We start from the raw sequence: 26,588 nt of genomic DNA, 5'->3' as shown, positions 1-26,588 counted from the left end.
TGGTAGTATGTGTGTGTGTGTGTGGTCTTTCCTTCTTTTGTTTTTGTGGATGTGGGTTTATTTATTTTCTGTGTATTCCTGGGTGTAGTTTACCTCCTTGGGTTGGAGTTTTCCATCTAGTATGTTCTGTAGGGATGAGTTTGTGGATAGGTAATATTTAAACTTGGTTTTGTCATGGAATATCTTATTTTCTCCATCTATAGTTATTGAAAGTTTTGCTGAATATAGTAGTCTGGGCTGACATCTGTGAGGTCTGAATGTTTGCATGCCCAGGCACTTCTGGCTTTCATAGTCTCTGTTGAGAAGTCAGATGTGATTCTGAGAGGTATGCCTTTATATATGACTTGGCTTTTCCCCCTTGAATCTTTTAATATTTTTTATTTGTTCTTTACATTTAGTGTTTTGATTATCAGATGGTAGGAATATTTTCTTTTCTGGTCTAATCTATTAGAAGTTCTGAAATCTCCCTGTGTATAGGCAACTCTTTCTTTATGTTGGAGAAATTTTCTTCTATAACTTTGTTGAAAATATTTTTTGCGTCTTGGAGTTTTATGTCTTCTTCTATTCCTATTATTCTTAACTTTGATCTTTTCATAATGTCCCAGATTTCTTGGATGTTTTGTGTCAGGTACTTATTCGTTTCAACATTTTCTGTGCTGATGTATCGATTTCTCAACTATCTTCCATACTTGAGATTCATTCTTCCATCTCTTGTACTCTGTTGGCAATGCTTATGTCTATATTTCTTGTTTTCTTTTCAAGGATTTAGGATTGTGACAAATTGTTTTTTTAATTGCTTCTAATTCCATTTTTATGTCTTGAATATTTTTATTTCTTTCTTTCTCCTGTTTTATTTTATTTCTTATAATTCTTTAAAGGTTTATTCAATTCCTTCATCTATTTGATTGTATTTTCCTGTATTTAATTGAGTGATTTATTTTCCTCCTTTAATGCCTCCATCATTTCACAACCTCAGATTTAATATTATTTTCTCATGAATTAGGTATGTTAGTGTCTCTTTGTCTTGCTATTGTATGATAGCTGGTTTTGAGTGGTGTCATATGGATTTTATTGCTTATATGCTTATGCTGACCTCTAGCCATCTGGTTTTCTCTGGTGATAGCAAGTCTGATGGACTCTGATGTCCAGGAAGTTTGGGAGTGGGCAGAGCTGGCTCTAAGGTGAATGTTGCTTAGGCCTGTACAATCCTCCTTGGGTTGATGGGTAGATGATGTGGGTCAGAACTTGAGTACCACTTATCTTTGCTGGCCTTGTTGCAGTTGAGACAGGAAAGTCCAGAGTCAGCAGTGAGAGGGCTCTAAGCTGAATGCACCCCACTAGCCTCCTTGGAATGGCAGATAATGGGAGTTGGGTTCCACCTGTAGCTCACCTCTATGCCGGGTGGGACTTGTAAAAAAGAGAGATCATGAGTGGGTTTTGGTGCTAGGAAGTCATCCAGACAACAAGTGGGCACTAGCTTTATGGAATTAGATTGACCCATGCAATCTTGCAGTCATTTGATGGCCACTCAGTTTCTGTGTTCGTGACACTCAGATTGGTTTGGGCTTTGCCACCTTGGACTCATGCCCTGTATGCCTGTATTGTCCACCTGGTTGCTACAGAGGGCTCAGTAAGATCCAGGATTGGTGTTGGGATGCCCACCCTGGATATCTAGACATTGGAGAAAAGGGAGAGCTCTGAGGTCTGATTGCTCTAACAGAGTTCCCCTGGAGCTAAGGACCTATGCTCCATATAGGTATACCACACAGGGTGCCTTGGGATCTTGTGAGATTCCTGGACCTGGGAGATAGCTGAAGGGGCCCTGGGACTGTGCATCCCCAGCTCCTGGGATGCCCCTTCTTGTCTGGGAAAAACTTATGTCAGTGTTTTTGGTTCAGCTGTTAGGTTATTCACCATAACATTAGTATCCAATCTTCTGCCACTTAAGTAGAATCCACACTGGCCACCATCTTGGAAGTCCCTGTTTTAGGATTTCTACCTAAACCTTAGTGGATTGGCGCAGTGTGTGTGTGTGTTAGCATCAAAGATCTTTCGGCTACGGGCAATGTATTTTTACTTTTCACTGCTCTTCATTATTTTTTATTTTCTGGAGGTTCATCCTAAATTAAATTCTCTCTTCCTAAACTGAATTTTCATTATTTATTTTCATAAAATGTGTGTGGTACACTTTTGCTTACATATATCTCAAATATGTATCTTGACTCTGTTTTATGTTATGATAAGTGTGGCCTTTCAGGGTACACAGTGTTTCTCAGAGCAATTTAATACTTTTCATTTAATTGTTGTGTGTTTTGCTAGTGATAAATCTAGTGTCATTTAAATATTATTCAAAAGTAATTTACTTGTGTTTTTTCTCTTGTCCTTTGTGTCTTTTTACATAGAGTGATTTTCATTGTGGTATACCTAAGGTTGATTTTGGGTATTCTTTTTAGCATTTGTAGTTAATCTATCATAGAATTGATAACCATTACTTCTTTGAAAAATTTCTTTTATAATTCTTCCACTTTTTTTGGAGCTTCTCCTCTGGAGCCCCAAAAATTCTCATTTTTCTATACACACTTTTATGTATTTTGCTAAATCTTTAGACACTTTCATTTAAGTGATATCATAAGCCTTTCCCCATATAAATTTTAATTTTAAGTATCTAGTTCCCTTTGTAACCCTCTTAATCTTTTCTCATTCTTCTTTATCTGACTGCATCTTAAGTTTTCTTCTGGCCTTTCTTTATGCTTATACTACCTTTATGCACTGTAATTTTCCTTAGTTTGTCAACTCTTATCTGTCAGTTTGGACTATCATGCTTGTAACTTTAAAATGTCTCATAGTTGATTGCTTCTGATGTTCCCAAGGTTTCTCATCTGCTTTCCAAATCCCTTCTTCAGTGCTCTATAGAAATATTTGTAGAGTCCAGATTTAAAGTTGTAATAAATGTATCATTAGTTGCTAGCACCAGTCACCTGACCCTGATTATTCTACTTAAGTGAGATTGTTCTGTAGCCATTTGTTACCTGAGACTTTATCAATTGGTCTCTGAAGTTTCTACTCACTGGGAAGTATGGCAAGGGTGAGATTGGAAACAAAGGTTTTAACTTACATTTATTATTTTAATGCAATTTATGCTTTTATGCAATTTTCCCAAGCCACATAAACTGGCAGATATAATATTATTCATATCATGAAACTGATACAAGTATTTAAGGAGAAAATGCATGAGAAATGTTTAATGCCCCACCTGTCATATGATGGATGTCAAGGAATGTTAACTTCTGTAACTGTTAGGAATGGGTCTCTCTGCATCTGCCAACAACACCTCTGTGTAAGGTAGAGCTGTCACACATAATCATTTAATGAGCCTAAACCTTTAATGTTAACCTGCTTAGATATGGTGCATAATTCACTTATGATTAGAGTGCTAGGCATGGTAATTGTTACATTCACAGCATTGTGGATAGACATGTACTTCTTATGAGTCAATCAAGCAAAGTTGGAAGCAGATAAAGATGAAAGTTATAAACGAAATCATTTGCTGCCTTGGAATTTCCCATGTATTTGGGTATTTTTAAGGCAAAGTTAAATAAGCCTGCATGTGTATTGTTCATGTCCATTTTAAAAGTAAATAAATTAGAAAGATCTTTGGCTATAACAAGAGAATACATAATTACATAAAATATTATTAGCAGAATAAGATTGTGAATAAAATATTAAATCAGTATACACTGTAAATGCAAGTGTCAGAATAAGGAGGATAACAGAAATGTAGAGTTGATTTGAAGACTACAAAAGGAAGAACCTGTAGTCTTTGATTAAACAGTGTGTTCTGATTTATTACAAATGTGATAGCATGTATAAATCATGCTATTCAGGATCTTTGATTTAGGCTTAAGATTTTGAACACGAAACCAGGTGTGCCACTCCAATGAAGGAGGTGGGGATGTCAAAAGTTCAAGGTCATTCTTGGCCGTATTGTAAGTTCAAAGCCCCATCTCATTTTTAGAAAATGTATTTCATGTGTGTATCAACAGTCTGGCACGGCAAGCACGAGTATGTAACTAGATGTTCTCCTAGAACAAAACACTTTCCAGACCTATCCTGTAGCTGTGGATTATTTTCAATGGCTCTTGAGACATCTTATATAACAGTAAATATTTCCTGAGTTGTAAAAAATTAAGACTTCACTTACTGAGTTTATATTACATGCTGTACTTTGTATTGAAGTCTTACGCATAGTAAATTTCTTTTATTCCTAAATACACGCCTATGGGGTGTTATCAACCTCATTTTCCAAATGAAGAAACTGAAGCTCAGCAACATTAAATATCAAGCCTCAGGTCACACAGCTGCTCAGTCACTTGCCTGAAAATTCTGTCCAGGCATGTTTATGAGATATGAACTGGAGTCTCTGCCTTCTGGATGTGTTCCATATTTGGTCTAAGTAGTAAAGAGATTCATTTGCATGTGTACTCTGGTACAAAGAATATAAAACAGCTTGATTTTAATATCTAATAGACAAAATCTGCAAGACAAACTGCAGTTTGTGTTCATCAAATATAACTGCTAATAACATTGAGAATTAGCTATCCCTAAACTATACCTCATGCTTGTCTATAGAAGTATATTTAGACTGATGTACATTTTTAGTGTATATATGTAATAATATTGTAATAGATAAGTTTTTAATGTTTACCATGTGGTAGGCAAAATTCCAATCCTTTAAAATGCATAAGCTCTTTTTATGTTAACAGCAACACATGAAAATACTACCCTGTTTCTCATATAATACAGACATATATTACTCATAGAATACAAAATACAAAGATGAAATTTCAGTACAGGGAGCCTAAATATTGCACAATATAATTTATCATTAAATGGAAAACTCAGACCAAAACTACATCAGAGATGTGGAAAAATATAGTCAATCAACGAGGTGGAAAACTAGAAATGAGTAATATTTAACTATGTCTGAGTGGTGAAGGGGCTAGGCCCTCTCCATGCAGTGTTCTTGTTAGGTGCATGAGTGCCCACCAGCTCCCCTTGGCCCATATTTGTTGGATTTGTTCATCTCCCTGTGGAGTTTCTGTCCCCTTTAGGTCCTTAAATTGCCCCCATTCATCCACAGGACTCCCTGAGCTCTGCCTAAAGTTGGTCTTTGAGACACAGCTTTGACTTTGATCCCTTGGTGGGTGGAGTCTTTCATAGAACAGTTATTGTAGGCTCCCATCCTATTATGTCTCTTCAACTGCTCCTAATGTCTATTCTATTTGCCCTTCTAAATGAAAATTAAGCAGCTTCCCTAGGGTTCTCCTTTTTACTTAGCTTTTTTAGGTGAATCATAACATAGTTATCCTATATCATATGATTAATATCTACTTATAAGTGAGTATATACCATGTGTGTTCTTCTGGGTCTAGATTACTTCATTCAAGATAATCTTTTACACGTCCATCCATTTGCCTGCAAATTTCATAATGTCCTTGTTTTTGATAGCTAAATAGTATTCCATTGTGTAGAAGTTCCATGGTTTCCTTATCCATTCTTTGGCTGAGGGACACCTGGGTTGTTTCCAGTTTCTGGCTATTATGAATAGTGCACTATGAACATAGTTGAACAGATATTCTTGTTGTACGGTGGAGCACTTTTTGGGTATATTCCCAGGAGTAGTATAGCTGAGTCTTGAAGTAGAGCTTTTCTCAATTTTCTGAGATAGCACCAGATTGTTTTCCAAAGTGCTTCTACTAGTTTGCACTCCCAGGCACGTCAGTCTCCATATGGGTCCACAATTAAGGGAAGTGTGGGCTGTCCCTCCAGGGACTTTGTTGCTTGCACTTTGATCACTTTCCTCTCATGGGTTGCCTTACCATCCTACAGAGGAAGAGAATGCAAGCAGTCCTGATGAGACTTGATAGGCTAGGGTCAGTTGGTAGGAGAGAAGGGCTCTCCCTCTTGGAGTACTAGGGAAAGAAAATAGGGTGGAGGGGATGAAGGAGGGAAGGTGGGGCCAGGAGGAAAGAAAGAATGGCACCACAAGTGGCATGTAAAGTGAATGAAACTTTAAAAATAATTTAAAATTGAAGAAGAAATATTTAGCACATATACAAGTGATTTATTGAAAATACTCAAATTATTTATTTGATGAGTATATTTGTATGTAAAGTTGTTTCTTGATAGTTCCTAAATATGTATGAATGCTGGAAGAAAACTGTGTCCCTATTTCCATTGTCAATAGCTATAGTGTTTAGTATCATTGTAAGTTTCTCAGTGTACTGCTTTCCTATTTATTTTCTTCATGTTTTACCTTAGTAAGTAGGAACTTTATTTTAATGTGGTATGGCATACTATTTTTCCTTTTAGCTTGCTTTTTAAGATTTGCCTAAGAACATTTTTTTGTCTGTAGGTATTCAATGTCTTTCCTTTACTATCATCTATCATTTATCCATATCTACCCATTGATTACACATCTATGAGTCTAATCTATATACTCTGTTAATTATCTATTGCATATATTTAGCTATTATCCTTTATACGCTTTCTATATATGTTGTTATCTGTTATTTATATGCCTATCTCTATCATTTACCTAAAATTTATATATTTCTCTATCTATCCATACCCTGTTTTATCTTACTGCCACCGCAGGTCTCCAGGAAAACTGGGATTAAATATATGCCAATAACTCTCTCCTGATTTTAGGGAGAAATTGTCTCTTATGTCACCACTGTCTTATAATAACTGTAAGAATTGGGGCACACTTATCTATACTAAGAAAACTTTCCTTTTTTTTCCAAGAATGTTTGAAGGATTTTTTAAAACACTGACCTTTATTAATTCATATATCACAAACAACAAAACAGGGCATTATAAACATTCATGAGCATCTAAGTATCAAATTAATCTCCTAATTTCTCTTGTGGCCCATACAGAAAATCAACTCATGGCAAGGTCTTCTGCTCCACTGCCTGGATTCATTTCCTAGAATCTATGAATGTTCATGCCATTGGAATCATGGACTTTGTTCTCTTTTGTAAGTAGCATCTTTATTCAATATATTTCTTTTAAATTAAAAAAATTGGAGATTAAAATATATATAATTACATCATTCTGTCTTTCCTTTCTTCCTTCAAAACCCTCCAGTATACCTGTTCCTCCTTGCTGTTGTCAGCTTCATGGCTTCTCTTTTGTAACTGTAATTGTAATCATTGTTGGTGTGTGTGTGTCTGTGTGTGTATGATACACGTTATATTATACACACATACACATTCACACCACATACACACATATAATATATTTAGGATTATATACATATTATTAATATGTGTACATTATGTAATATACATTCCTAAGTATATAAGTGCAATCTGCTCAGTGTGAGTAATATTATGATCATTTCAGATTGAATAGTCAGTTGATTTGGTCTTCCCCGGGGAAGATTCTTCTTCTACTCTAAGCATCCCATGTGTCTAGCCTATGGAGGCTAAGGTATCATTCCTTTATCCTTTATCCAGTGCCTTTTAAAGACAGTCTCTCATTGGACTAGGAATTACCAAGTGGGTCTTAGAGAACTGCCTGTCTGTACTTCCCAGGCTCCTGGCTTATATGTGTAACCAAACAACTAAAGCTTATGAAATCAAACTGAGTTCTGAGACAAGACCTTGTGACATCAAGCTTTTAAGGAATGTACCTTACTCTGAGATAGCTTATCAACTTTAAAGTCTATTTCAAAGGGCAGATTTTGAAGACCGAAGGATTTATTTTTATATTATTTGATTTTAACTATTACTTATTTACTTTTTGTTCTGGACATTCAAGCCAGAATCTCATTTGCTCATTGGTGCATGATAGATAGGTTTTTGGTTTTCATTATGTAAAAAATTCATCAATTTTTTTCTTTTGTAGCATTGTCATCTTGATGTCCAATATTAGAATGGATTTGTTCAAAGTCAAAAGAATTCATCTTGTTTCATTCATTATTTTTCATCTTCTGAATTACCTCTTAGAACCATGTATGTACTATATTTTCTTGTGCTATGTGAGGTACAGGTTGTGGACAGCATTATTCCAGTATCATTTTTTGATAGGCCATATATCTCTCCATCAAATTACCTTGTCACTTTTGTTAAAAATCAATTGCCTGAAAAGGTGTCAATCTGTCACTGAAGGTATATTTGTGTTCTGTTGATCTGCATGTCTAACTTTGTCCTGGTTTGACTCACTTTTGATTATTTTTTTATATTAAGTTTTAAAATCAGGCACTATAAGCTATTCAGTGGTCTTTCAAAACTCCTTCAGCAGTTCAAAGGATTTTGCTTATAGATTTTAGATTGTGCAGTCTCTTCATCAATTTCTATAAGAAAAGATGCAGTGACTTTATTGCGGATGTACATGCCCATGGATTGATTTGAGAAAGCAGGCATCTTCCAGCCCATGGACATGGTGTATTACCTTATTTGCTTTGATCTTGTATTGCCTTTGATCTTGTGTACATCTATTCCTAACTTTTGTGTGTAGATTTCCAATGTCTTTCACATATTTTTCAAGTCTCCCATTAAATTTACCTCTTTATACTTCACATAGAGAGGTTGTCATGGATATTATTTGTTTTATTGCTAAATGTGCCAAGAGTCTGTGGAAATATAATTTGTATTTATTACCAACTACGCATCTGTTTTTTTAAGCCTCGTGATATTAAGACTGTTTTTTACATCGATTCCTTTTCTTTTTCATAAGTACTTTTATTTAGATATTTGGGTTGACCATAAATAACATAGTCCTATGTCTTCCCTTTCTCTACATGTGCTTGTATTAATTTTCTCATGTTATTGAATTAACCAAGACTTCTTGCATAAAATAAAATATAATAAAAGTAGATATTGTTTGTTTCCAGGACTGGGGAAATATTCATGATTTTTTGTACAGCTAAGAAGTCTGTAAGCCAGAGATTTTATGTTTTTGAGACAAGGCCCTGTTATGTTCCCTGCATAGTATCAAGGTGGCTATCAGCCTCAAGCAGCTAGACTCACAAATATATAATCATTATACTTCTACTTTGCTCACTTGTTTCATTATAAGACACTCACTAACCTAAGAGTCTATTGTCTTTTAACACAGCAAGATATTGACTAACGCTTGTTTATCTGGTTAACTTGACAGAGTTATAATCAATACCTACTGGTTTATATAAATACTGTCTTGGAAACTTGAAAAATGGTATAAGAGTATAGCAGTATAAATTACTTTTTCTATTATTACAAGTCATATGCTTTCTAGTTTATAACCACTTAATAGTTTTGAAAATAATCTGTTGAGTACTGGCTTTCCCTTTTAGTCATCATTGTTAATGTGATAAATTTCTTTTTTTTCTCCTTTATTAATTTATTCTTGTTACATCTCAATGGTTATCCCATCCCTTGTATCCCCCCATTCTTCCCTCCCTCCCATTTTCCCCTTATTCCCCTCCCCTATGACTGTTCCTGAGGGGGATTACCTCCCCCTGTATATGTTCATAGGGTATCAAGTCTCTTCTTGGTAACCTGCTGTCCTTCCTCTGAGTGCCACCAGGTCTCCCCCTCCAGGGGACACGGTCAAAGGTGAGGCACCAGAGTATGTGAGAAAGTAATATCCCACTCTCCACTTTACTGTGGAGAGTGTTCTGTCCATTGGCTAGATCTGGGTAGGGGTTTAAGGTTTACCACCTGTATTGTCCTTGGCTGGTGCCTTAGTTTGAACGGGACCCCTGGGCCCAAATCTGCCTATCATAATGTTCTACTTGTAGGCTTCTAGGACCCTCTGGATCCTTCTACTTTGCCATTCTCCCATGCTTCTCTCCTCTAGAGTCCCAATAGAATGTCCTCCCCTCTGTCTATTCAGCTATTAAAAACAAGGAATTCCCGAAATTTGTGGATAAATGGATTGAGCTAGAAATGATCATAATGAGTCAGTTAACCCAGAAGCAGAAAGACTCAAATGGTATATACTCACTTATATCTGCATATTAGCCCAAGGGGCATGTCCCACGAAAGCCTTCACTTACCAGGAAAATGTGATAAATTTCGTCGCGACTAATTTCAGTTATTAAGCCAACTTTGCATTCCTTGTTTGCTTTGCTTATTTTGGATATTGCTGATTTCAATTAGGTAATATTTGCTAACAATTTTGTACCAATATTAATGAAGGTTATTAATTTTAGTCTTGTGACACAGTAAAGTTTACCACACAAATAGTAAAGCTTTTCTATTTTTATTATCAGAATTTTTTTGTTGGAATGACTTCTTTAAGGCCTGTAATTGTTTAATAACATTCATAAATCAAAACATCTAGCTTTTAAGTTTTGTATTTAGAATTTTTCTTACTAATTCTCTTTAAAAGCATCTATTTTAAAGAGTTTTTGTTAGAATCCCTCTTTCAGTGAAACTGTCTTATCTGTGTTATCACGTGTATTTTCACAAGGTGTATTGTTCTCTTATTCTACAGGCTGTGTAGTTAGCACCTACAGTGGTACCATATTTTTCCTCCCTAATACTCCTTATTTGAAAATTTAGCCCACATTACCTAATTGCTGTATGTTCAGTAATTTCCTTGACATTTTCAAGGGCATACACCTTTGTACCTGTTCATTTTCTCTAATGTGTTACTGTTTTTTGACTGACTTTTGCTTTTCCTTCTGTGATTTATTATTATTTTTCCTACTTGTGATTCAGAGCTCTCCACTCCATTTTCTTAAGGCAGACACCTAGATTCTAGGGTTTTGGTTGTATTATTTTTTTTGTTGTTGTTGTTTGACAGTTTCATAAGTACATATAAGGAATTTGATCATTTAATTCTCATTACTTTCTCTCATTACCCTCTCTCTTCTATTAAGGCATTTCTTGCTCTCACCCCCATCTCACTTCTTTGGTGTGTGTGTGTGAGATCTAGTTGAGCTTAATTATGGTTGCTTGTATAATCTGGGGTTATTTACTGAAACATGGGAAATTAATGAGTGGCTCCACCAATGAAAAGAATGATACCTTTTCTTTCATGACAACAAACATCTCATAATCCTTCATGAACCTTCTTGATCATGCATAGTAAAACTGTGACGGACTAAAGTTTGTATCATTATACTTATTGTATAGACACCCTAAGTCCCTTTAGATCCGCTTCCCATCTTTACCATCACTTTCTTACAACTATGGTATACCCCACTTGTATATTGCATTTCCATACCTTCCAAACCTCTCAATGCAGTGATGTATTTTCTTTTAAATCATTATTTGCATTTTAGACAAGTCACAAAAGAAAGGAACATGTTTTACATAAGTCACCTAGATATTTTTAGTTCCAATCCACACTTTTTCAGACTTTCATTTGGTGAAAATCACTTTAATTTGAGAAACTTTTATTTAGTTTTGTTGAAAAAAAACTTGAAGGGTAGTGAACAATATGGTTTCATTAACTTCCTCCCTTCAAGTCCCCCACCCCTGGATTTTGAGGCTAACCACGTGGCAATGGATAACTGGTATGGTCTTCCAAGGGGAAGATTATTTCTCAGTATTCCTTAGTTGCCTAAGGTTCTTTGTCTAGAGTTGAGACCACATAGGCTTTTGCCTACCCACATTGGCGTGTCTATTATTATTGTCCTTGTTTAGACCATGTGTAGACAGTCATACTGGTGGAATGTCATGGGTGTGACTTCTGAGATTCCTTGGAGACACAGTCTTACAGCACACTTCCTGATCCTCTACTTCTGACAGTCTTTTCAACCCCTCTTCTGCACTGTTCTTTGGGCTTTAGGTGCTAAGTGCAGGAGTCCTTATTCATTTATTTTGACTGAATCTGTTGAAGCTGCATTCCATGACTCTGTGTTTTGATTGTGGTTTTATGTAATGGCTACATCTGTTGCAAAGTGAAGACTACACTTAACTGGTTCACACTCTCTGATAAGCACGCAGTGGTCACTTGCATTGTTTTATCTCACAACTAAAGCATTGCTTTTACTTACTTGCATTTAAGATTTTACTTTTGTGCATGCCTACCTACAGTTTTATTTGTACACACTGATTACAATCTACTAGGTGCTTTGAATCCATATATCTAGCTCTACCTTTCACTAAACTGAGAAGCTTTTGAGCATTAGTTCTGAAATGCCCCTCCTTTCTCTTCCTGCTGTCCTTGCAAGGCAAAAATTTGATATTGTTCTTAAGACTTTTTTAAGACTCTGATATTTAATAAGTTCTCTGGGCTGTTGAGGTGGCTCAGCATGCAGAGGTACTTGCTTCATAATGTGTGGGTCTGTTATATCTTTCCAAAACTCATATGGTTCAAAGAAATAATTAAGTCACACAGCTCTTTTCTGAACTCCAGAATGGATGTTAACATGTGCACTCCACTTTGTTCAGATTACCAAACATTATAATCAATACTATTAATGTGGTGGTCAAAGTAGTGTTATTACTGAGGATTAAACTGGAGCCATGGTCACACTGGTCATACCATATATTTTGGGCTGTAAAACACACCCAGTTTTTAGAGCAGTAAAACAAGAAAAACAGTAAAAACAACAATCAGATCATAAGCAATTCTCCCCTCACACACACTTTTGAGGGGGAAAAGTGCATATTGTGGTCTGAAAAATACAGTACTCCTTGTTCCAAAACCAACTTCCCACTCTAACAACGTATCTGCAAATTCACTGTGCTCTTCTCTGCCTACAATATTCCCTTATGCAGTTCCCATTGTTCAACTTTCTTGGTTCCATATTTTCTTCTAATCATCACAATTCCTGAAATTTCTTTCTGTATAACTGATGTGTTCCCCAATACATCATTGTACCGATGAATGATGATCACATCAAGCTGCGAGTCTCCCTCAGATAATTGTCTTGGTCTCTACTTTCAGTCCTCAGGCTGGTTTGAAACTCTTAGTTTTCACGTGTTTAATATATGGCAATTTTATTTTGGTTGTTACAAATGTCTTGTGAGATCTTTGGGATTTATTGGTATATTGCAGAGTATCATTATTTGTTTTTTCACCAGAAAGTTTCATCTTGTTAGATTTAAACTGAAATCTTTTTGCTCCGGAAAGAACTCAACATTCAGGATGTTTGCTCTGTCTTGTTTTGCTTTGTGTTCCTTGTCCAAGTTTCTTTGTACCTGAGTTTGAATTGATAATTTGTAATACTAGGTATTTTGAAATATTTTGCTTTTAATTTTTAGTTTAAAATTTTTTTACAATTATTAAATATAAGTAATTTATAGTGACTTATTTAGTGTCAGGGAAAGCACTTAGTTGGGACTACCTTACAGTTTCAGAGATTTAGTTCATAATCATCTTGGTGGGAAGCACGGCAGTGTGCAGACAGACATAGTGCTGGAAGGGCCTAGAACTGTACATCTTTAGCTACAGGAAGCAGAAGCATTCCACAAGAGGCAGAGTGTGAGCATAGGAAACCTCAAAGCTTTCTCCCTGCACTTCGTCCAACAAGGCCGTACTTGCTAATACTGCCACTCCCCATGGGCCAAACATTCAAACACATGAGTCTATGTGTGCCATACCTTTAAAATCCCTAACCATAAAATTATTATTTTTTTGCCTTTTTATAACTGTAAATATTTTGATACTGTAATGAATTGTAATGCAAATATCTAATTTGTGATATATCAGATATATACAACTCCCAAAGGGGGCCCTGACCCATAGGTTGAGAATTACTGGTGTATAGTAATGTTCACAGTTCTTTGTTAACTTTCCTGTGGATATTTGAAATTTTCCTCAAAAACCAGTCTGAGTCTGTGGGATGATTCAGGTTTCAGCACCCGTGCCTCCTTCTACAGTGGTGTTAATTTTGCTTTTTCCTTTTGTTTTAAAATTTTTAATTTCTTATAATTAATTCAGATTACATCCCAGTTGTTATCCTCTCAGTTGTGCTTGTATCTTCCCATTCCCAACCTTCCTCCTTATTTCTCCCTCTTTTCCTCCCATAGACCTCTGACAGAAGGGGACCTCCTCCCCAACCATATGACCACAGCCTGTAAGGTCTCATCAAGATAGCCTGCTTCCCCTTCCTCTGTGTGCACACTGGGTCTAGTTCTGTTTTTTCAACATCCACACTTGGGTAGCAATCTTCTAGAATAGTCTGGGGTGTTGAGCATAGGTGAATGTTTGTCACTAAATATTTCCCCTGTAGAAATACATATGTGATTTTACGTGAGTACAAATTATATTGCTTCTCTACAGAAAGGATTTTGTTTTCATCATCATTGTTTCTGCAGAAAGCCTCCTTTAAGTCGTCATCTACACATGGGTAGATACATACAGATAAACTCTCAAGCCATCATACACTTTTTCTCTGTGTTCATATCAGGGGTAAAAGTACATGCACATATGTGTGTTTCATAGCATATAGTCACAGAACAATCAAAATAGCATATATTTACATTATCAAATAGCCACAGCTTATTTATAAGTCAAGAAAAGTATCTCTAAATCAATCTTCTCATTTAAAAATTTCTTGATTTTCAACTGGTGAAAACACCTGGCAACTTAAAAATGAACATTTTATTACATTTCATTCATAAAACGCAAGCATTTATACTGCAAAAATATATTAGTGGTATAGCTTACCTAACCTGTTTTTAATGTTTACTTTCAGGTTATTAGGACCAATGTATCTTTATCTTATGGTATCTAGAAGAACATGTACATATCCAATAACACAATAAATATGCATATACACCTGGCTATATTTGGGTATGTAATAGAAACTTTTTATTGTTTAGAAGATATGTGCATTGTTTATTAGGTGGACGTAACAACTTGTTTCCTCTCAAGTTCATATTCACTTTAATTCCAATTTCCAGAGTGATGGATGCCAGTTTCCCTAAACCTTTTGTCAAATTAAATAGGCTCATTTGCTTGAGTGACTTTACTTTTCACAGAGATGCCACTCAAATCCCGCCTTATGGGTTTATCTACTTGTTACCAAGCACTATCCTGACCTGCATTCTTATTTCTCCTTCAGAAATCCCACTTTATGAGAGGTATTCATAAGTCAATTGTCTCCTCTCCTGCACTTTTCAGAGAATGTGAACTAACTACCTCTATGGTGTCATCACAGTTAATTTTGTCATAAGTTGTATTTACAGTTTTTAGCTAATGGCTCTTTTATGCAGACATAATGTTTCAACTTTGCAAAGTATTAATTTAAGGAGTGTTCAAACTTGACAATTAAATGTGGTCAGTCTTTATGTAAACAGTTTCTTTCCTTAATCAGGTATAGAATAGGTCTGTTTTAGCATATAAATACTTTATATGGAAGACTAGGAAAAGAAATAACAAATGGCATTGTCTGATAAGAACTCATACTTTATACTCTATCAATACTTATTTCCCACCTGGTCTTCTGTGAGGGCCATGTCCTTATGCCAGGAAAGGAAGAGGAAGATGAAAGGCTAGTATCTTGGAAACTGTGGGGAGTCATCACCTGATAGCATCAACACACAAATCATTAGGCAGACAATTGTAGGCAGGTACCTTGGCTTGTACAGACACACAGGCTTATAGACAAACACATGAGGCAGGTTGACAAAGTTCCCTCTCAGCACGAGGCTAAAGCCCCTGACCTCAAGGCCATAAGTATGCACAATCACACAAAAGGGTACTCTACCAAAATAATTATGTAACAGATTACATCACTGTTTAATTCAGGACATCTGGTATCAGCCATATTGTGCTGACTCATATGCCCCCATGTCTGGTGCCAGCCATGTTTTTCAGCTGACTCATACTGAATATCTATATCAGTATATGTTGGCTAGAAATGATCTGGCCCTGATAGCCTTCTGTTCTCAACACCTTCACAATGTGGGGCTGGTTCCATGTTTAAATGTTTAGAGTAAGTATAGTCAGTGTTGCCACAGAAATTAAAATATTTTTCCAATCCTTTGTACCTAATTATGTTTGAATTGTTGCTAATTGTGACACAACTTAACTTTAATTACATATGAATTATAATTCAATTAATAATTATATATACAGAACATAGTCTGCTTGTGTTGGCTCATGCCTTTCATCTCAGCACTTGAGAGGAAGAGGCTCGTGGATCTCTGCATTTGAGGCCAGCCTGGTCTATCTGTAGACCAGGTCTATCTGTAAATTCCAGGAGAGCCATGGTTACACAAAGAACTTTGTCTCTATCTGAGAAAAAAAATATATCATTATACTATATGGAGGCACACACCTTACTTGTTCATTACCCTTAATATGATGTGTATATGTACCGATGTATGTATGTATATATATAATATGTGTACACATATATTTAGTTTTGAGTCAGATGAAAAACTCACAAGACATCAGAGGACTAATCTGAGGTGTCACGCAAGTAAGGAACCTCATATGCAGTGACTTAGACACTTAGGATCTTTGTTAAGGTCTATAGGGTAAATGCACAAAAATCAAGCCACACAAGAACAAATAAATTCATTAGCAAATGTTTGCTGAGTGCCTACTGTGTACAGCACAGTCCAGGAACCCCATTTTCCATGTGCTTACAGCACTTTTGGAAACCCTGGATGTTTTATAGTTGCATTTTCATCATTATAAAGGCATGACCCTCTTCTGGGCTTCCTGCCAAGCTCTGAGCAGCATGAGATAATGCACCGAGGCTTATTCTTGTCATCTGATAATTTATAAAAATGAAGTTGTCCATGAGAACGATTTCTATAAATATGTGTTTTATAAAATATTTTACTTTGGAAATTAAACCATTTGTTTCCCTGTATTTCGAGATTGTTGATGATTTTGGACCACTAAGGCATCATGGTACCTGGTATTCCTCGTGCCTGCAATTTTCCCTGGGAACTCTTGTCACTTTGCAGGAACCATATTATCTTTTCGAGGCCACCCGGGGATAACTTATTAATTTGTTAGTTTACCAGTTTCTAATTATCCTGAATGACTTAATGCTGTTTCCAAGGTGCTATGGGATGTAGCACTGTAAGTGTGATGCTTGTTGGTAATTCTCATCTTTTATGAGAAAGTCTGGGAGAGTGACTAGATAGGGACCCCGACTGAGATTCTTTTTTCTTTTGCTCATTATCCTCCATTCACAGCACTTTCTTTCTTTTGTGTTCCAAAGAGAAGAAATAACACACATGAATTATTGGCTGCAAAATGGAACAATAGGGGCATCAGAGATGTAGTAATTAGGAGGTCTGCAATGGCACATATGTGTCACAAATGGCCAATTAATCTTGATGATAAGAAGCAATCAATTCAGTTACCACTACCTCCACTTTTCAGTAGACACAGGGAAACTTCAGTGGTTTCTGCACTGCAGTTGTGTTTTGTTTGTCTCCTCTGGCACATCTTTTCTGGAGGGTGTTTTTCTGTGGATGATGAGGAGTGCTGTGTCTAGTTACTGAGTGTGATCCACACACTTTCTATTTGTCCTTGATATATAACATATGTATGAAGCCTTTGTTTGATCCCCAAGGAAATATGTGGAACTCTTTCTAAGACCTTTAAGCTCATAGGTGAGCCCCAGCATCCATAGACGTCATTAACACCTTTATTTCTCTTGCATCGACTTTTCTTCAGTTACTTTTCCTTCAACTGCTTATTTAGACATATGGTCCTAAGAGAGCAGAACTGGAGTGGCCATGTGAGTTCCCATGATTTACTCGCTCTGTAGTGTGAGGATGCTAGAAACGCTCCGCCTCTCACTTGACACCTATGCTAACCAGCTGCCATGCAGTGTTTCTATAAACACTGTCCTTGTAGGAATAAGATGTCCACGTCTTCATTCCTCATCCATCCTCCAACCGTCCCTGCAGTACTGCACAGGAACGCTGCACCGAGACCGGTTACCCCAGGGCTTGATGTCACACACAGAAATCTCAGCCCTCTATGTTGTAACCTCCCAGTGGCACCTGATTTTTTTTTTTGGATACTTTCTCATTCCCTTATGTTTCTTCCAGTAATTCCTCTTTCATATTAAAGCATTTTCCTAATATTTAGTGTCAGAGTGCATTAGGACTAATTTATAAAGAGTGTTTATTAGTTAAGGGTCCGCATTCTGAACAACAGCCACAGAGACCCCAGGACCTGTTTGATGTCATCCCTTGATGAGGTTCAAGCTTATTAAGTCTTTTAACTACACCACACTGAATCCATTGTGCCAGAACTCCCCTTTCTGTTCTCTCTCAGTAAAGAATGGTCTTCCTCAATGGCTGCTGTTAAAAAGAAAAAAAGAAAAAAACAGAGAAACAACTTTATTGCCTAACTCCTTTCATTTTCTCTAGCCAGTGCTCACTTTTTATTTATGAATCCTCCTGGAATTTTTTCCTTCCTTGCTTTCCATTCTCATAAGTTGCTTTGACATTTTTCTTGGGCTAGTGCATATGTAGATCCTGAGGGAGCTCCTGAATCAACAATGGCCCTCCTTTTTCAGACAAAGTGAACACTGAATATTACAGTGCCATCCTGCAGTACAGTGTTTAAAACCTTGCCTTGTCTTGGAGTATTTCTTAGGTTAACAACTAACTGTTTCTTGTCGCCATGGATAGCCTATAAAAATTTAGCCTCTGTAACCTTTCCATCTTTAGGGTGTAGTAACCCAAGTTCTTTCTGCATTTCCCAGGACCTTCTGTATTCTCATTCTTGATGTTGTAGGTATCCATTTTGTCCTGTCTCCTCTGACATCACTTAAGGAGTAGCAGCACACTATTCAAAGCTCAGTGAGGATTTTGCTTCCTCACAGTCTTTCCTTAGTCATTCAAGATCCTCTTGTGAAGTCCAGCAATAGAGACTAGATGGCCAACAAGACTTTACAGGACAAAATTTCATCTGAGAGGAGGGAGCCTCAATTAAGAAACTAGGAATAAACACATATTCTATTGAGGACAATAAAGGTTAACCTCAGGCCCACTCTGTTCCACACCACATGTATAAGAGGGATCCACAGAAAGCACTGTTATCGTTTATCAGACTGAGTGTGGGAGGAGTTGTGAGAGTGGAGTGCATATATGTGGCTGGCAAGGGACTATTGAACTCAGGCAGACAAAATTAAACATGTGTGGTTATATGTAGCATTTTCTTAACCAGACCTTAGTTGTTGTTTATACAGAAGTTTTCACTTCTTATGGTCACTAATAACCTCCAAAAATAGACAATTAAAACTCTAGGAATACTACATAGAAATGACTATGGTCTATTTTGCTCTTTACAACACAGCATTTAGCAATTATTCAATTATTTTCTTATTTTTAAATGTAATTACTAGTATATTTATTTTTTTACCTTTTTAATTAACATGTAATGTTTCTCATAATTATTGAGAACAATGTGGCATTTCATGTCATTTATGTAATATGTACATATCACTTAAAGTTATTCTTCATGTCTTTTTTGTACCTATACCCACTCCTCTCCATCTCTTCTTCATTTTCCTCTCTCTGGTCTTTGTTGATGGGTGCTTTCAATCTTCTCTGCTTTGGGACAACATCCCTATATTCCTCATATATTAGAGAATTCATGGTATTTTTCCCTCTTTGTATCTACTTTATTTTGTTTAAGTAAAATAAGTTCATCATTTTAATTCCATTATTTCTGTCTGAAATTTCAGGATATCAATCTTTTTTATACTTGGATGTGATATCCTATTTCGGACACATATCACCTTTTCTTTACTGTGAATAAGCATGTCAATTCTCTATTTTGGCTCCTGTAAATAGTGCTTTAAAAACATGAAAAGTAGGTTTGCCTTTTATGTGATGATTTTATTTCCCTTGTAAATGCGGAGATAACAGAATCATGTAGCTTTTTGAAGAATCTTCATATTTTTCTTTTTAATGACTTACTATTTACACTTTCACTAGCACTGTTCAAGAATCCCCATTTCTCTGGATCCTTGCCAACATTTGTTATTTTGGGAATTTTCAAATAATAGTTGTTCTTGCAGGGGTAACAAGGTGTCTCATTATAGTTTTAACTGGCACCTCTGATCAACTCTAATCAACTCATGTTGATTATTTTTTGAATACTTTCATTTATCTTATTGGAATTATTTCTAAATGCAGTGTATATATTTTTGCTTTTCTAAATATGTATTGTATTTGTATTCCTTTCAGCATTCTAGAGTGAATTCATTCTTATCATAAGAACTGTATTCTCTTAATTATGGTCCACTTTTCCTGGTATGTGTTAAATTACATAAAGGATGGTAAATGTATCGAGGAGGACAATGGCATTGAAGCAGCACATTCAGATTTGATTTCTAGCTCTTTTTGTTTGACACAGAATTGTGCGAATGTGAGTAATTTATTCAACCATAGCTTGGTTTACTCAGCTGTAAAAGAAGGTGTCAATGGTACTTCATGCTGCCCCATTGATTAAATGAAATAGTAGATATACACTGAGAGGGACATATCAGGTAACTAATAAACGGTAGTGATAGAATTAGTGTGCTGTAAAATTCTGTCTTCAGGACAACTGGATAACCAGTGTTTTTTCCAATACGAAAGAACTACTTTAGTGTTCTTTTGTCTGCTTTTAGTGGCTCACACATCACTACTGAAAGAGTATTTGTAACCACAGTTCTATTTTGCTGTGGTTTTTTTTTTCTTCCTCTTCTTGTACCTTTGGGTCACAGTACTTAGCATTACGGTTGGCACTTCTTTTGGTTTATGTATACATGGTCCTCTTGTGTGATCAATCATTTTCATATCAGAATCACATCATAATATGAATCACTATGATGCATATTATGTTTATTACAGATCCTACTGTACCTTGGGTGATTTTTGTTGTTGTTGTTGTTGTTGTTGTTTAGGGACTTTTTTTTCTGTTTTCTTTTTGGTATTATTTTAGATATCAAAAACTACCACAAGCAGCAATGTAATCCAAACATACTTCCCTGTATAAGTTTTCAATCTCACGAAGCTCTTCATACTATATATCAAAGAGAACCTAACTTGGAATTGGAAAGCCATATAGAGTGGCTTTGAGAGGAGACACACAACCATTTCTCTTGGAATTGTCTGTGTCTCTGTTTTGTCCTTGGAGCTCTCTGAGCCAGATTTACCTTTGCTTCTCTGCCCACTGAAAATGAAAGAACTTTTGTCTGTCACTTCAGTTCCACATCCCATACTCCCACCCTCTTCATTAAGACAGAAGTCCACAGGGCTTCCGTTTGCTTCTGTGGGTATCTGGTTCTCCAGTAACTTGCAATTCTGTCCTGGAGGCTGATGGTGATCGGATGGGTTTGAGGGGATGAGGACTGTACCCCGTGGTGGTGGGTGAAGCTCATCCACTGCTCTGTCCCAGGACTGTGTGCTCATCCTTCCACTCCGCCTACTGGTGCTGCCCACCCAGCCCACTCCCACTCCCACACCCACTAGGGGTCCTCTCTGTTAACAAACAAAGAAAAGTTCTTTGGAAGTTGATGACCTTCCAGCTTTCTGACTCATCACAAATCCATCAGCATTAAAAACAGAATCACATTTCTAGAATATGTTCAAATTTTTCTTCTATAGGACTAATAATAAAGAAGGTGGACAGGAAATCATTAACTATTTTCTCATAAAATTTACTCTCTGAATATTAAATAAACTACTATGCAGACATCTAACCTATTCACCTCTGACTGATGGAACAATGCTGTAGCGTATATATCAATATTAAATAAATATATATGTAGTTGAATAAAACAAATCTGTTTATTAACATTTAGATACTTTTAAGAGAGATTTTAAGACCCATTTCCATTCCATTTGAAGCTGTTCCACACATGTTATATTGTTGTCATAGACTTGATACCATTCTTCTTTAGTGAAATTTTTATTTCAAATTTTATATCTAATTTATGAATCAATTTTCTATAGTTACAGATTTGCATATTTTCACAAATGATGAATCTGGATATAAAAGTAAAAATAACAGCTAGATAACAACAGTGCCAAAACTCTCAGGAAAATCTGAAAGTATAAGAAATTATACCAATCTGATAATGAGTTTTCTTTAATATATATTTTGATTTTGAAAATATTATTGCAGAATATATTTTTCGCTAGACTTATGAGTCATTTATTTTGATATATTTTCCATCGCTTTAGTCTTATGAGAATGGATTTGTTTGTGAATTAATGGGAGATAGCTAATTTCAGTGTTCAAATGACTCACGATGTGAAAGGAGATAAATACATGAAGTTTTCACAGTTTCAATCTCAGAGATACATCTGTTAGAAGTGTTCGTGCAGAACAATCCAGCAAGGTAAACTCTTCGCTTCCAGGACCAGAATGTAAGTAGACGTAAATGCTTTAAGTGTTAGCTATTTTTGGTTGTGAGCCTAGCCTTTAACGGCTGAGCCATGGAACTAAACAGAGAATTCTCAACAGAGGAATATCAAATGGCTGAGAAACACTTAAAGAAATGTTCAACCTCCTTAATCATCAGGGAAATGCAAATCAAAACAACTCTGAGATTCCATCTTACACCCATCAGAATGGCTAAGATCAAAAATTCAAGCGACACCACATGCTGGCGAGGATGTGGGGAGAGAGGAACACTCCTTCATTGCTGGTGGGAATGCAAACTAGTACAACCACTTTGGAAATCTATCTGGGGCTATCTCAGAAAAATGGGAATAGGGCTTCCTCAAGTCCCAGCTATTCCACTCCTTGGAATATACCCAGAAGATGCTCCAGCACACAGCAAGAAAATTTGCTCAACCATGTTCATAGCAGCCTTATTCATAATAGCCAGAACATGGAAACAGCCTAAGTGTCCCTCAATAGAAGAATGGATAAAGAAACTGTGGTACATATACACTATGGAATACTATTCAGCTATTAAAAACAAGGAATTCCCAAAATTTGTGGATAAATGGATTGAGCTAGAAATGATCATAATGAGTGAGTTAACCCAGAAGCAGAAAGACTCAAATGGTATATACTCACTTATATCTGCATATTAGCCCAAGGGGCATGTCCCACGAAAGCCTTCACTTACCAGGAAACTGAGACAGAGAGGAGGACATTCTAGTGGGACTCTAGAGGAGAGACGCATGGGAGAATGGCAAAGTAGAAGGATCCAGAGGGTCCTAGAAGCCTACAAGTAGAACATTATGATAGGCAGACTTGGGCCCAGGGGTCCCACTCAAACTAAGGCACCAGCCAAGGACAATACAGGCGGTAAACCTTAAACCCCTACCCAGATCTAGCCAATGGACAGGACACTCTCCACAATAGAGTGGAGAGTGGGATATTACTTTCTCACATACTCTGGTGCCTCACCTTTGACCATGTCCCCTGGAGGGGGAGACCTGGTGGCACTCAGAGGAAGGACAGCAGGCTACCAAGAAGAGACTTGATACCCTATGAACATACACAGGGGGAGGAAGTCCCCCTCAGGAACAGTCATAGGGGAGGGGAATAAGGGGGAAATGGGAGGGAGGGAAGAATGGGAGGATACAAGGGATGGGATAACCATTGAGATGTAACAAGAATAAATTAATAAAGGAGAAAAAAAGTGTTATCTATGTCAGGACTAGCCTTTTTTTTCATGGTCATTATTTTCTTAGGACTTGGCTATGAATTTCTTATAAATGATGATATGGGTGTTTTTGTTTTGGCGTTTTTGCCTGAAAGATTTCTTTTTTTATGTTTAGTAATGTCACTCAACAAACTCTTACTTATTACCTGTATAAAGAGTTGTACAATTCTATGGAGTAGCAGCAGTGAAGGGGGTCAGAACCTTCAGTAGTATTTTATGTAAGAAAGAAGAGACATGTCCTACTAAGGAACATGGAACAGAAAGAAAGAAACTGATCTGCAGAGCCAGTGCGCAAGACGATGGTAGACATGGGACATAAATCATGCATGCGTTTCTTGATAGGATCCTCAGGACAGTGGTGGGATTGACATTGCAAGACCTGACATTCAGTTAACAACCTGTGAATAAAGCAAATATAAAGATCTGAAGCATTCAGATCACATTTGTCTACTATGGGGAACGTTATACCGTGGGTTCTGGTAAGGACTTTCTAGAAGTAGAAGGGCTCTTGCATAATTCTTTGACATTAATGAGCTAAAACTAGATAAGTACAGATTTCAGTCCAGAGACTGTGTAACTCTGAGACAACCTAGCTCATTAACAGAAATGCTAAGTTTCAGCTTTCTACACACTGGTGAGATGTCTAGACCTATAGCTGACTAATAATTGCCTGTTCTTGTCACAGTGTCTGCCACTGTGGACAAAACTGATTTACTGATTACAAAAGCTTTTGTTTGGTTTGGGAGAAAAGTTCAGCAGACATTGAATGACTTAATGATTATTTGTTTTTTAAAGAACACTTTTGGTGAATGGTTTATATATAGGCTTGATCAAGGACAAGTTTAGAATGCAAAGAAATGGCTTTGACTTCACCAGATGCCGTGGTGTTTCTCTAGAGCACCCATTTGCCCATTAGCAGTCGTGGTGTTTCTCTAGAGCACCCATTTGCTCATTAGCATTGCTATCAAAGCTGGTGCATTTTATAAGTGTAGAACCTCAGTAAGTTCTCCAGCTTTAGACCTCAGATTAATGGTCTGAGCAAAATATTAATGTAGTAGTACTAATGCATTATGTACAAGATGCTAACACCTGTGGTTCAATCCAGTAACTAAAGCAACAGTGCAGTACACGAATACAGTTGTCCTTCAGCATTCTCTATTTTCTTCAATACCACAGAGTTCACCACCTTATCTGAACACAAATCTTAGCAACTCTATATGCCTTAGAACAAGGCTTTCACATTTCTGTCTTTAGGAGCAACTAGGATGCTAATTGGTCATGTAATATATGTGGTAAATATCAGAGCAAACCACAGAGACTGCTGTTTATGTGGGTTCAGAGATGATTGAATACTATTAGTTCTAAAGATTTCAACTGAGTATGCTGAATAAAAAAAACCCAAATGAATAAATGATTATTCTCACTTGTGGTCTATGGATTTTTTTTATCACATAATCCAGAGCTTTCACAGAATAGATTCATTTAACTCCAAGTTCCATTGATTGTATAGCACTGCCAATAAAATATGTTCAAGGGCACATATATTTTGTTATAAATTTTGACTATAGATTATAATCTTATGAATAAATTTACAATTGTATAAGCAAAGCTGAAATAATTTTAAAACAAGATGTAAGCAAGGAAAAGAAAATCTCTCCAATTCCCCTTGTATAAACCTATATTATCTCTTACTGTGTTCAGGATTCATTTGTCATAGTGGAACATGCCACTCTGTTAAATTACCTGATGCCCATCTTCTCAAACTGCAAATTTGTCATAACTTGTCATTAGAACTAATAATTTCAAAAAATTTCATACAAAAATATAATTTTGTGTAAATACTTAATTGTGGATATCAATAAAAAATAGGTGAAGAGGCATCTTACAGCCAGACACGTTAATTAAACAGCAAAGGGCGGCGTCACATATATAAGCACATTTTCTTTGGCTAATCTATTTTAATTAAATTAAATACAACCACTTTTTATTTCAAGATATGTTGTTTTCAATTTGCATCTATTGATTCTTTCATAAATTGCAGTGTATGGTAAGCAGGATTTATGACGTGTGCTGGTTATACTGTCTCATAAAATATTCTTAATACCACAGGCCGCATTTATTTCTCCTTAACGATCCCTGGAGTCTGTGTCGTTGGACTCATGTAAGCAGAGGCAGTTCCATAAACTATGACATGTTAGAAACTGTGACTTAAGCTTCAAATATATGAGTGCTGATTTTGATTCTAAAATTTAATACTATAAGACTTTTCATGTCCCCATCTCACCTCATGTACTGTTATAACTTGTGGCTTATGAACAATAGAAGATTCTCACAGAGGAAACATTTCTCAAGAAAAACAGGTTCTAAAAGTGAAGTTGTCAGTAGATTTGGTGTTTAGTTAGAATGCACTCCGTGTTCTATAGATTCTGTCTCCTAGTAGCCTCACGTGAGGTAGGGGTAAATACTTTCTCTGGGGTTTCTTTTACAAAAGCATTACCTGACTCATGAGGACTCTGTAGTCTTATAAAGTAATCACTGTGCCAAGATGCATCACCCGTTATATCACACTCAATGATTTCTAAGATATCAGCTCAGGTTGGGGACCCGAGAATTCAAGATATAAACATATGAATTCAGGAAATATATAAATATGTATTATGTATGTATCACAATATATGTTATCACTTCTCTCAATCTTCAAACTACGTTATTTGCACAACCACCTCTTCATTTTTTTTTTTCATGAAAATAATAAAATGTGTCTTGGTAGACAAAGGGAGAAACTGAGACTCCCACACTTTTTTAGATTTACCTCCCCTATTCACTAGGATGATTAATGTCACACACCTGTCATTTAGCTTAATATTCCATTCTTGGCAACCGTTAGTCTCCATTACCTTCAGTGGGTAATGTCATCACTGTCCATATGATTAAATGACACTTAGCAATATGGATTTCCCCAATTGTGTGATATCTTCCTGGTATGTCATCGCCATCCCCATTTTTATTGCCAGAACATGCTGGAATTTGTCTACGCAAC

At 36.4% G+C, this 26,588-nt stretch overlaps 1 protein-coding gene across 10 annotated transcripts in view; it reads left to right on the top strand.

Annotated features, from left to right (window-relative positions):
- Positions 1-26,588, top strand: part of NLGN1 (neuroligin 1) — an 896,042-nt gene that overhangs the window by 84,458 nt on the left and 784,996 nt on the right. For 9 of the 10 annotated variants that reach the window (XM_084769311.1, XM_084769320.1, XM_084769317.1 and 6 more), the window contains one exon: positions 6,942-7,042. The exons of the other annotated variant lie outside the window; for it this stretch is intronic. The gene's annotated coding sequence lies outside the window, so the exon portion shown is untranslated. The remainder of the gene's footprint in view (positions 1-6,941; positions 7,043-26,588) is intronic. 10 annotated transcript variants of the gene reach the window in all.

The sequence above is a fragment of the Acomys minous genome, assembly GCF_964271855.1.
Source record: "Acomys minous genome assembly, chromosome: 19".
Taxonomy (NCBI): domain Eukaryota; kingdom Metazoa; phylum Chordata; class Mammalia; order Rodentia; family Muridae; genus Acomys; species Acomys minous.
This window is presented reverse-complemented; position numbering and strand designations above follow the sequence as displayed.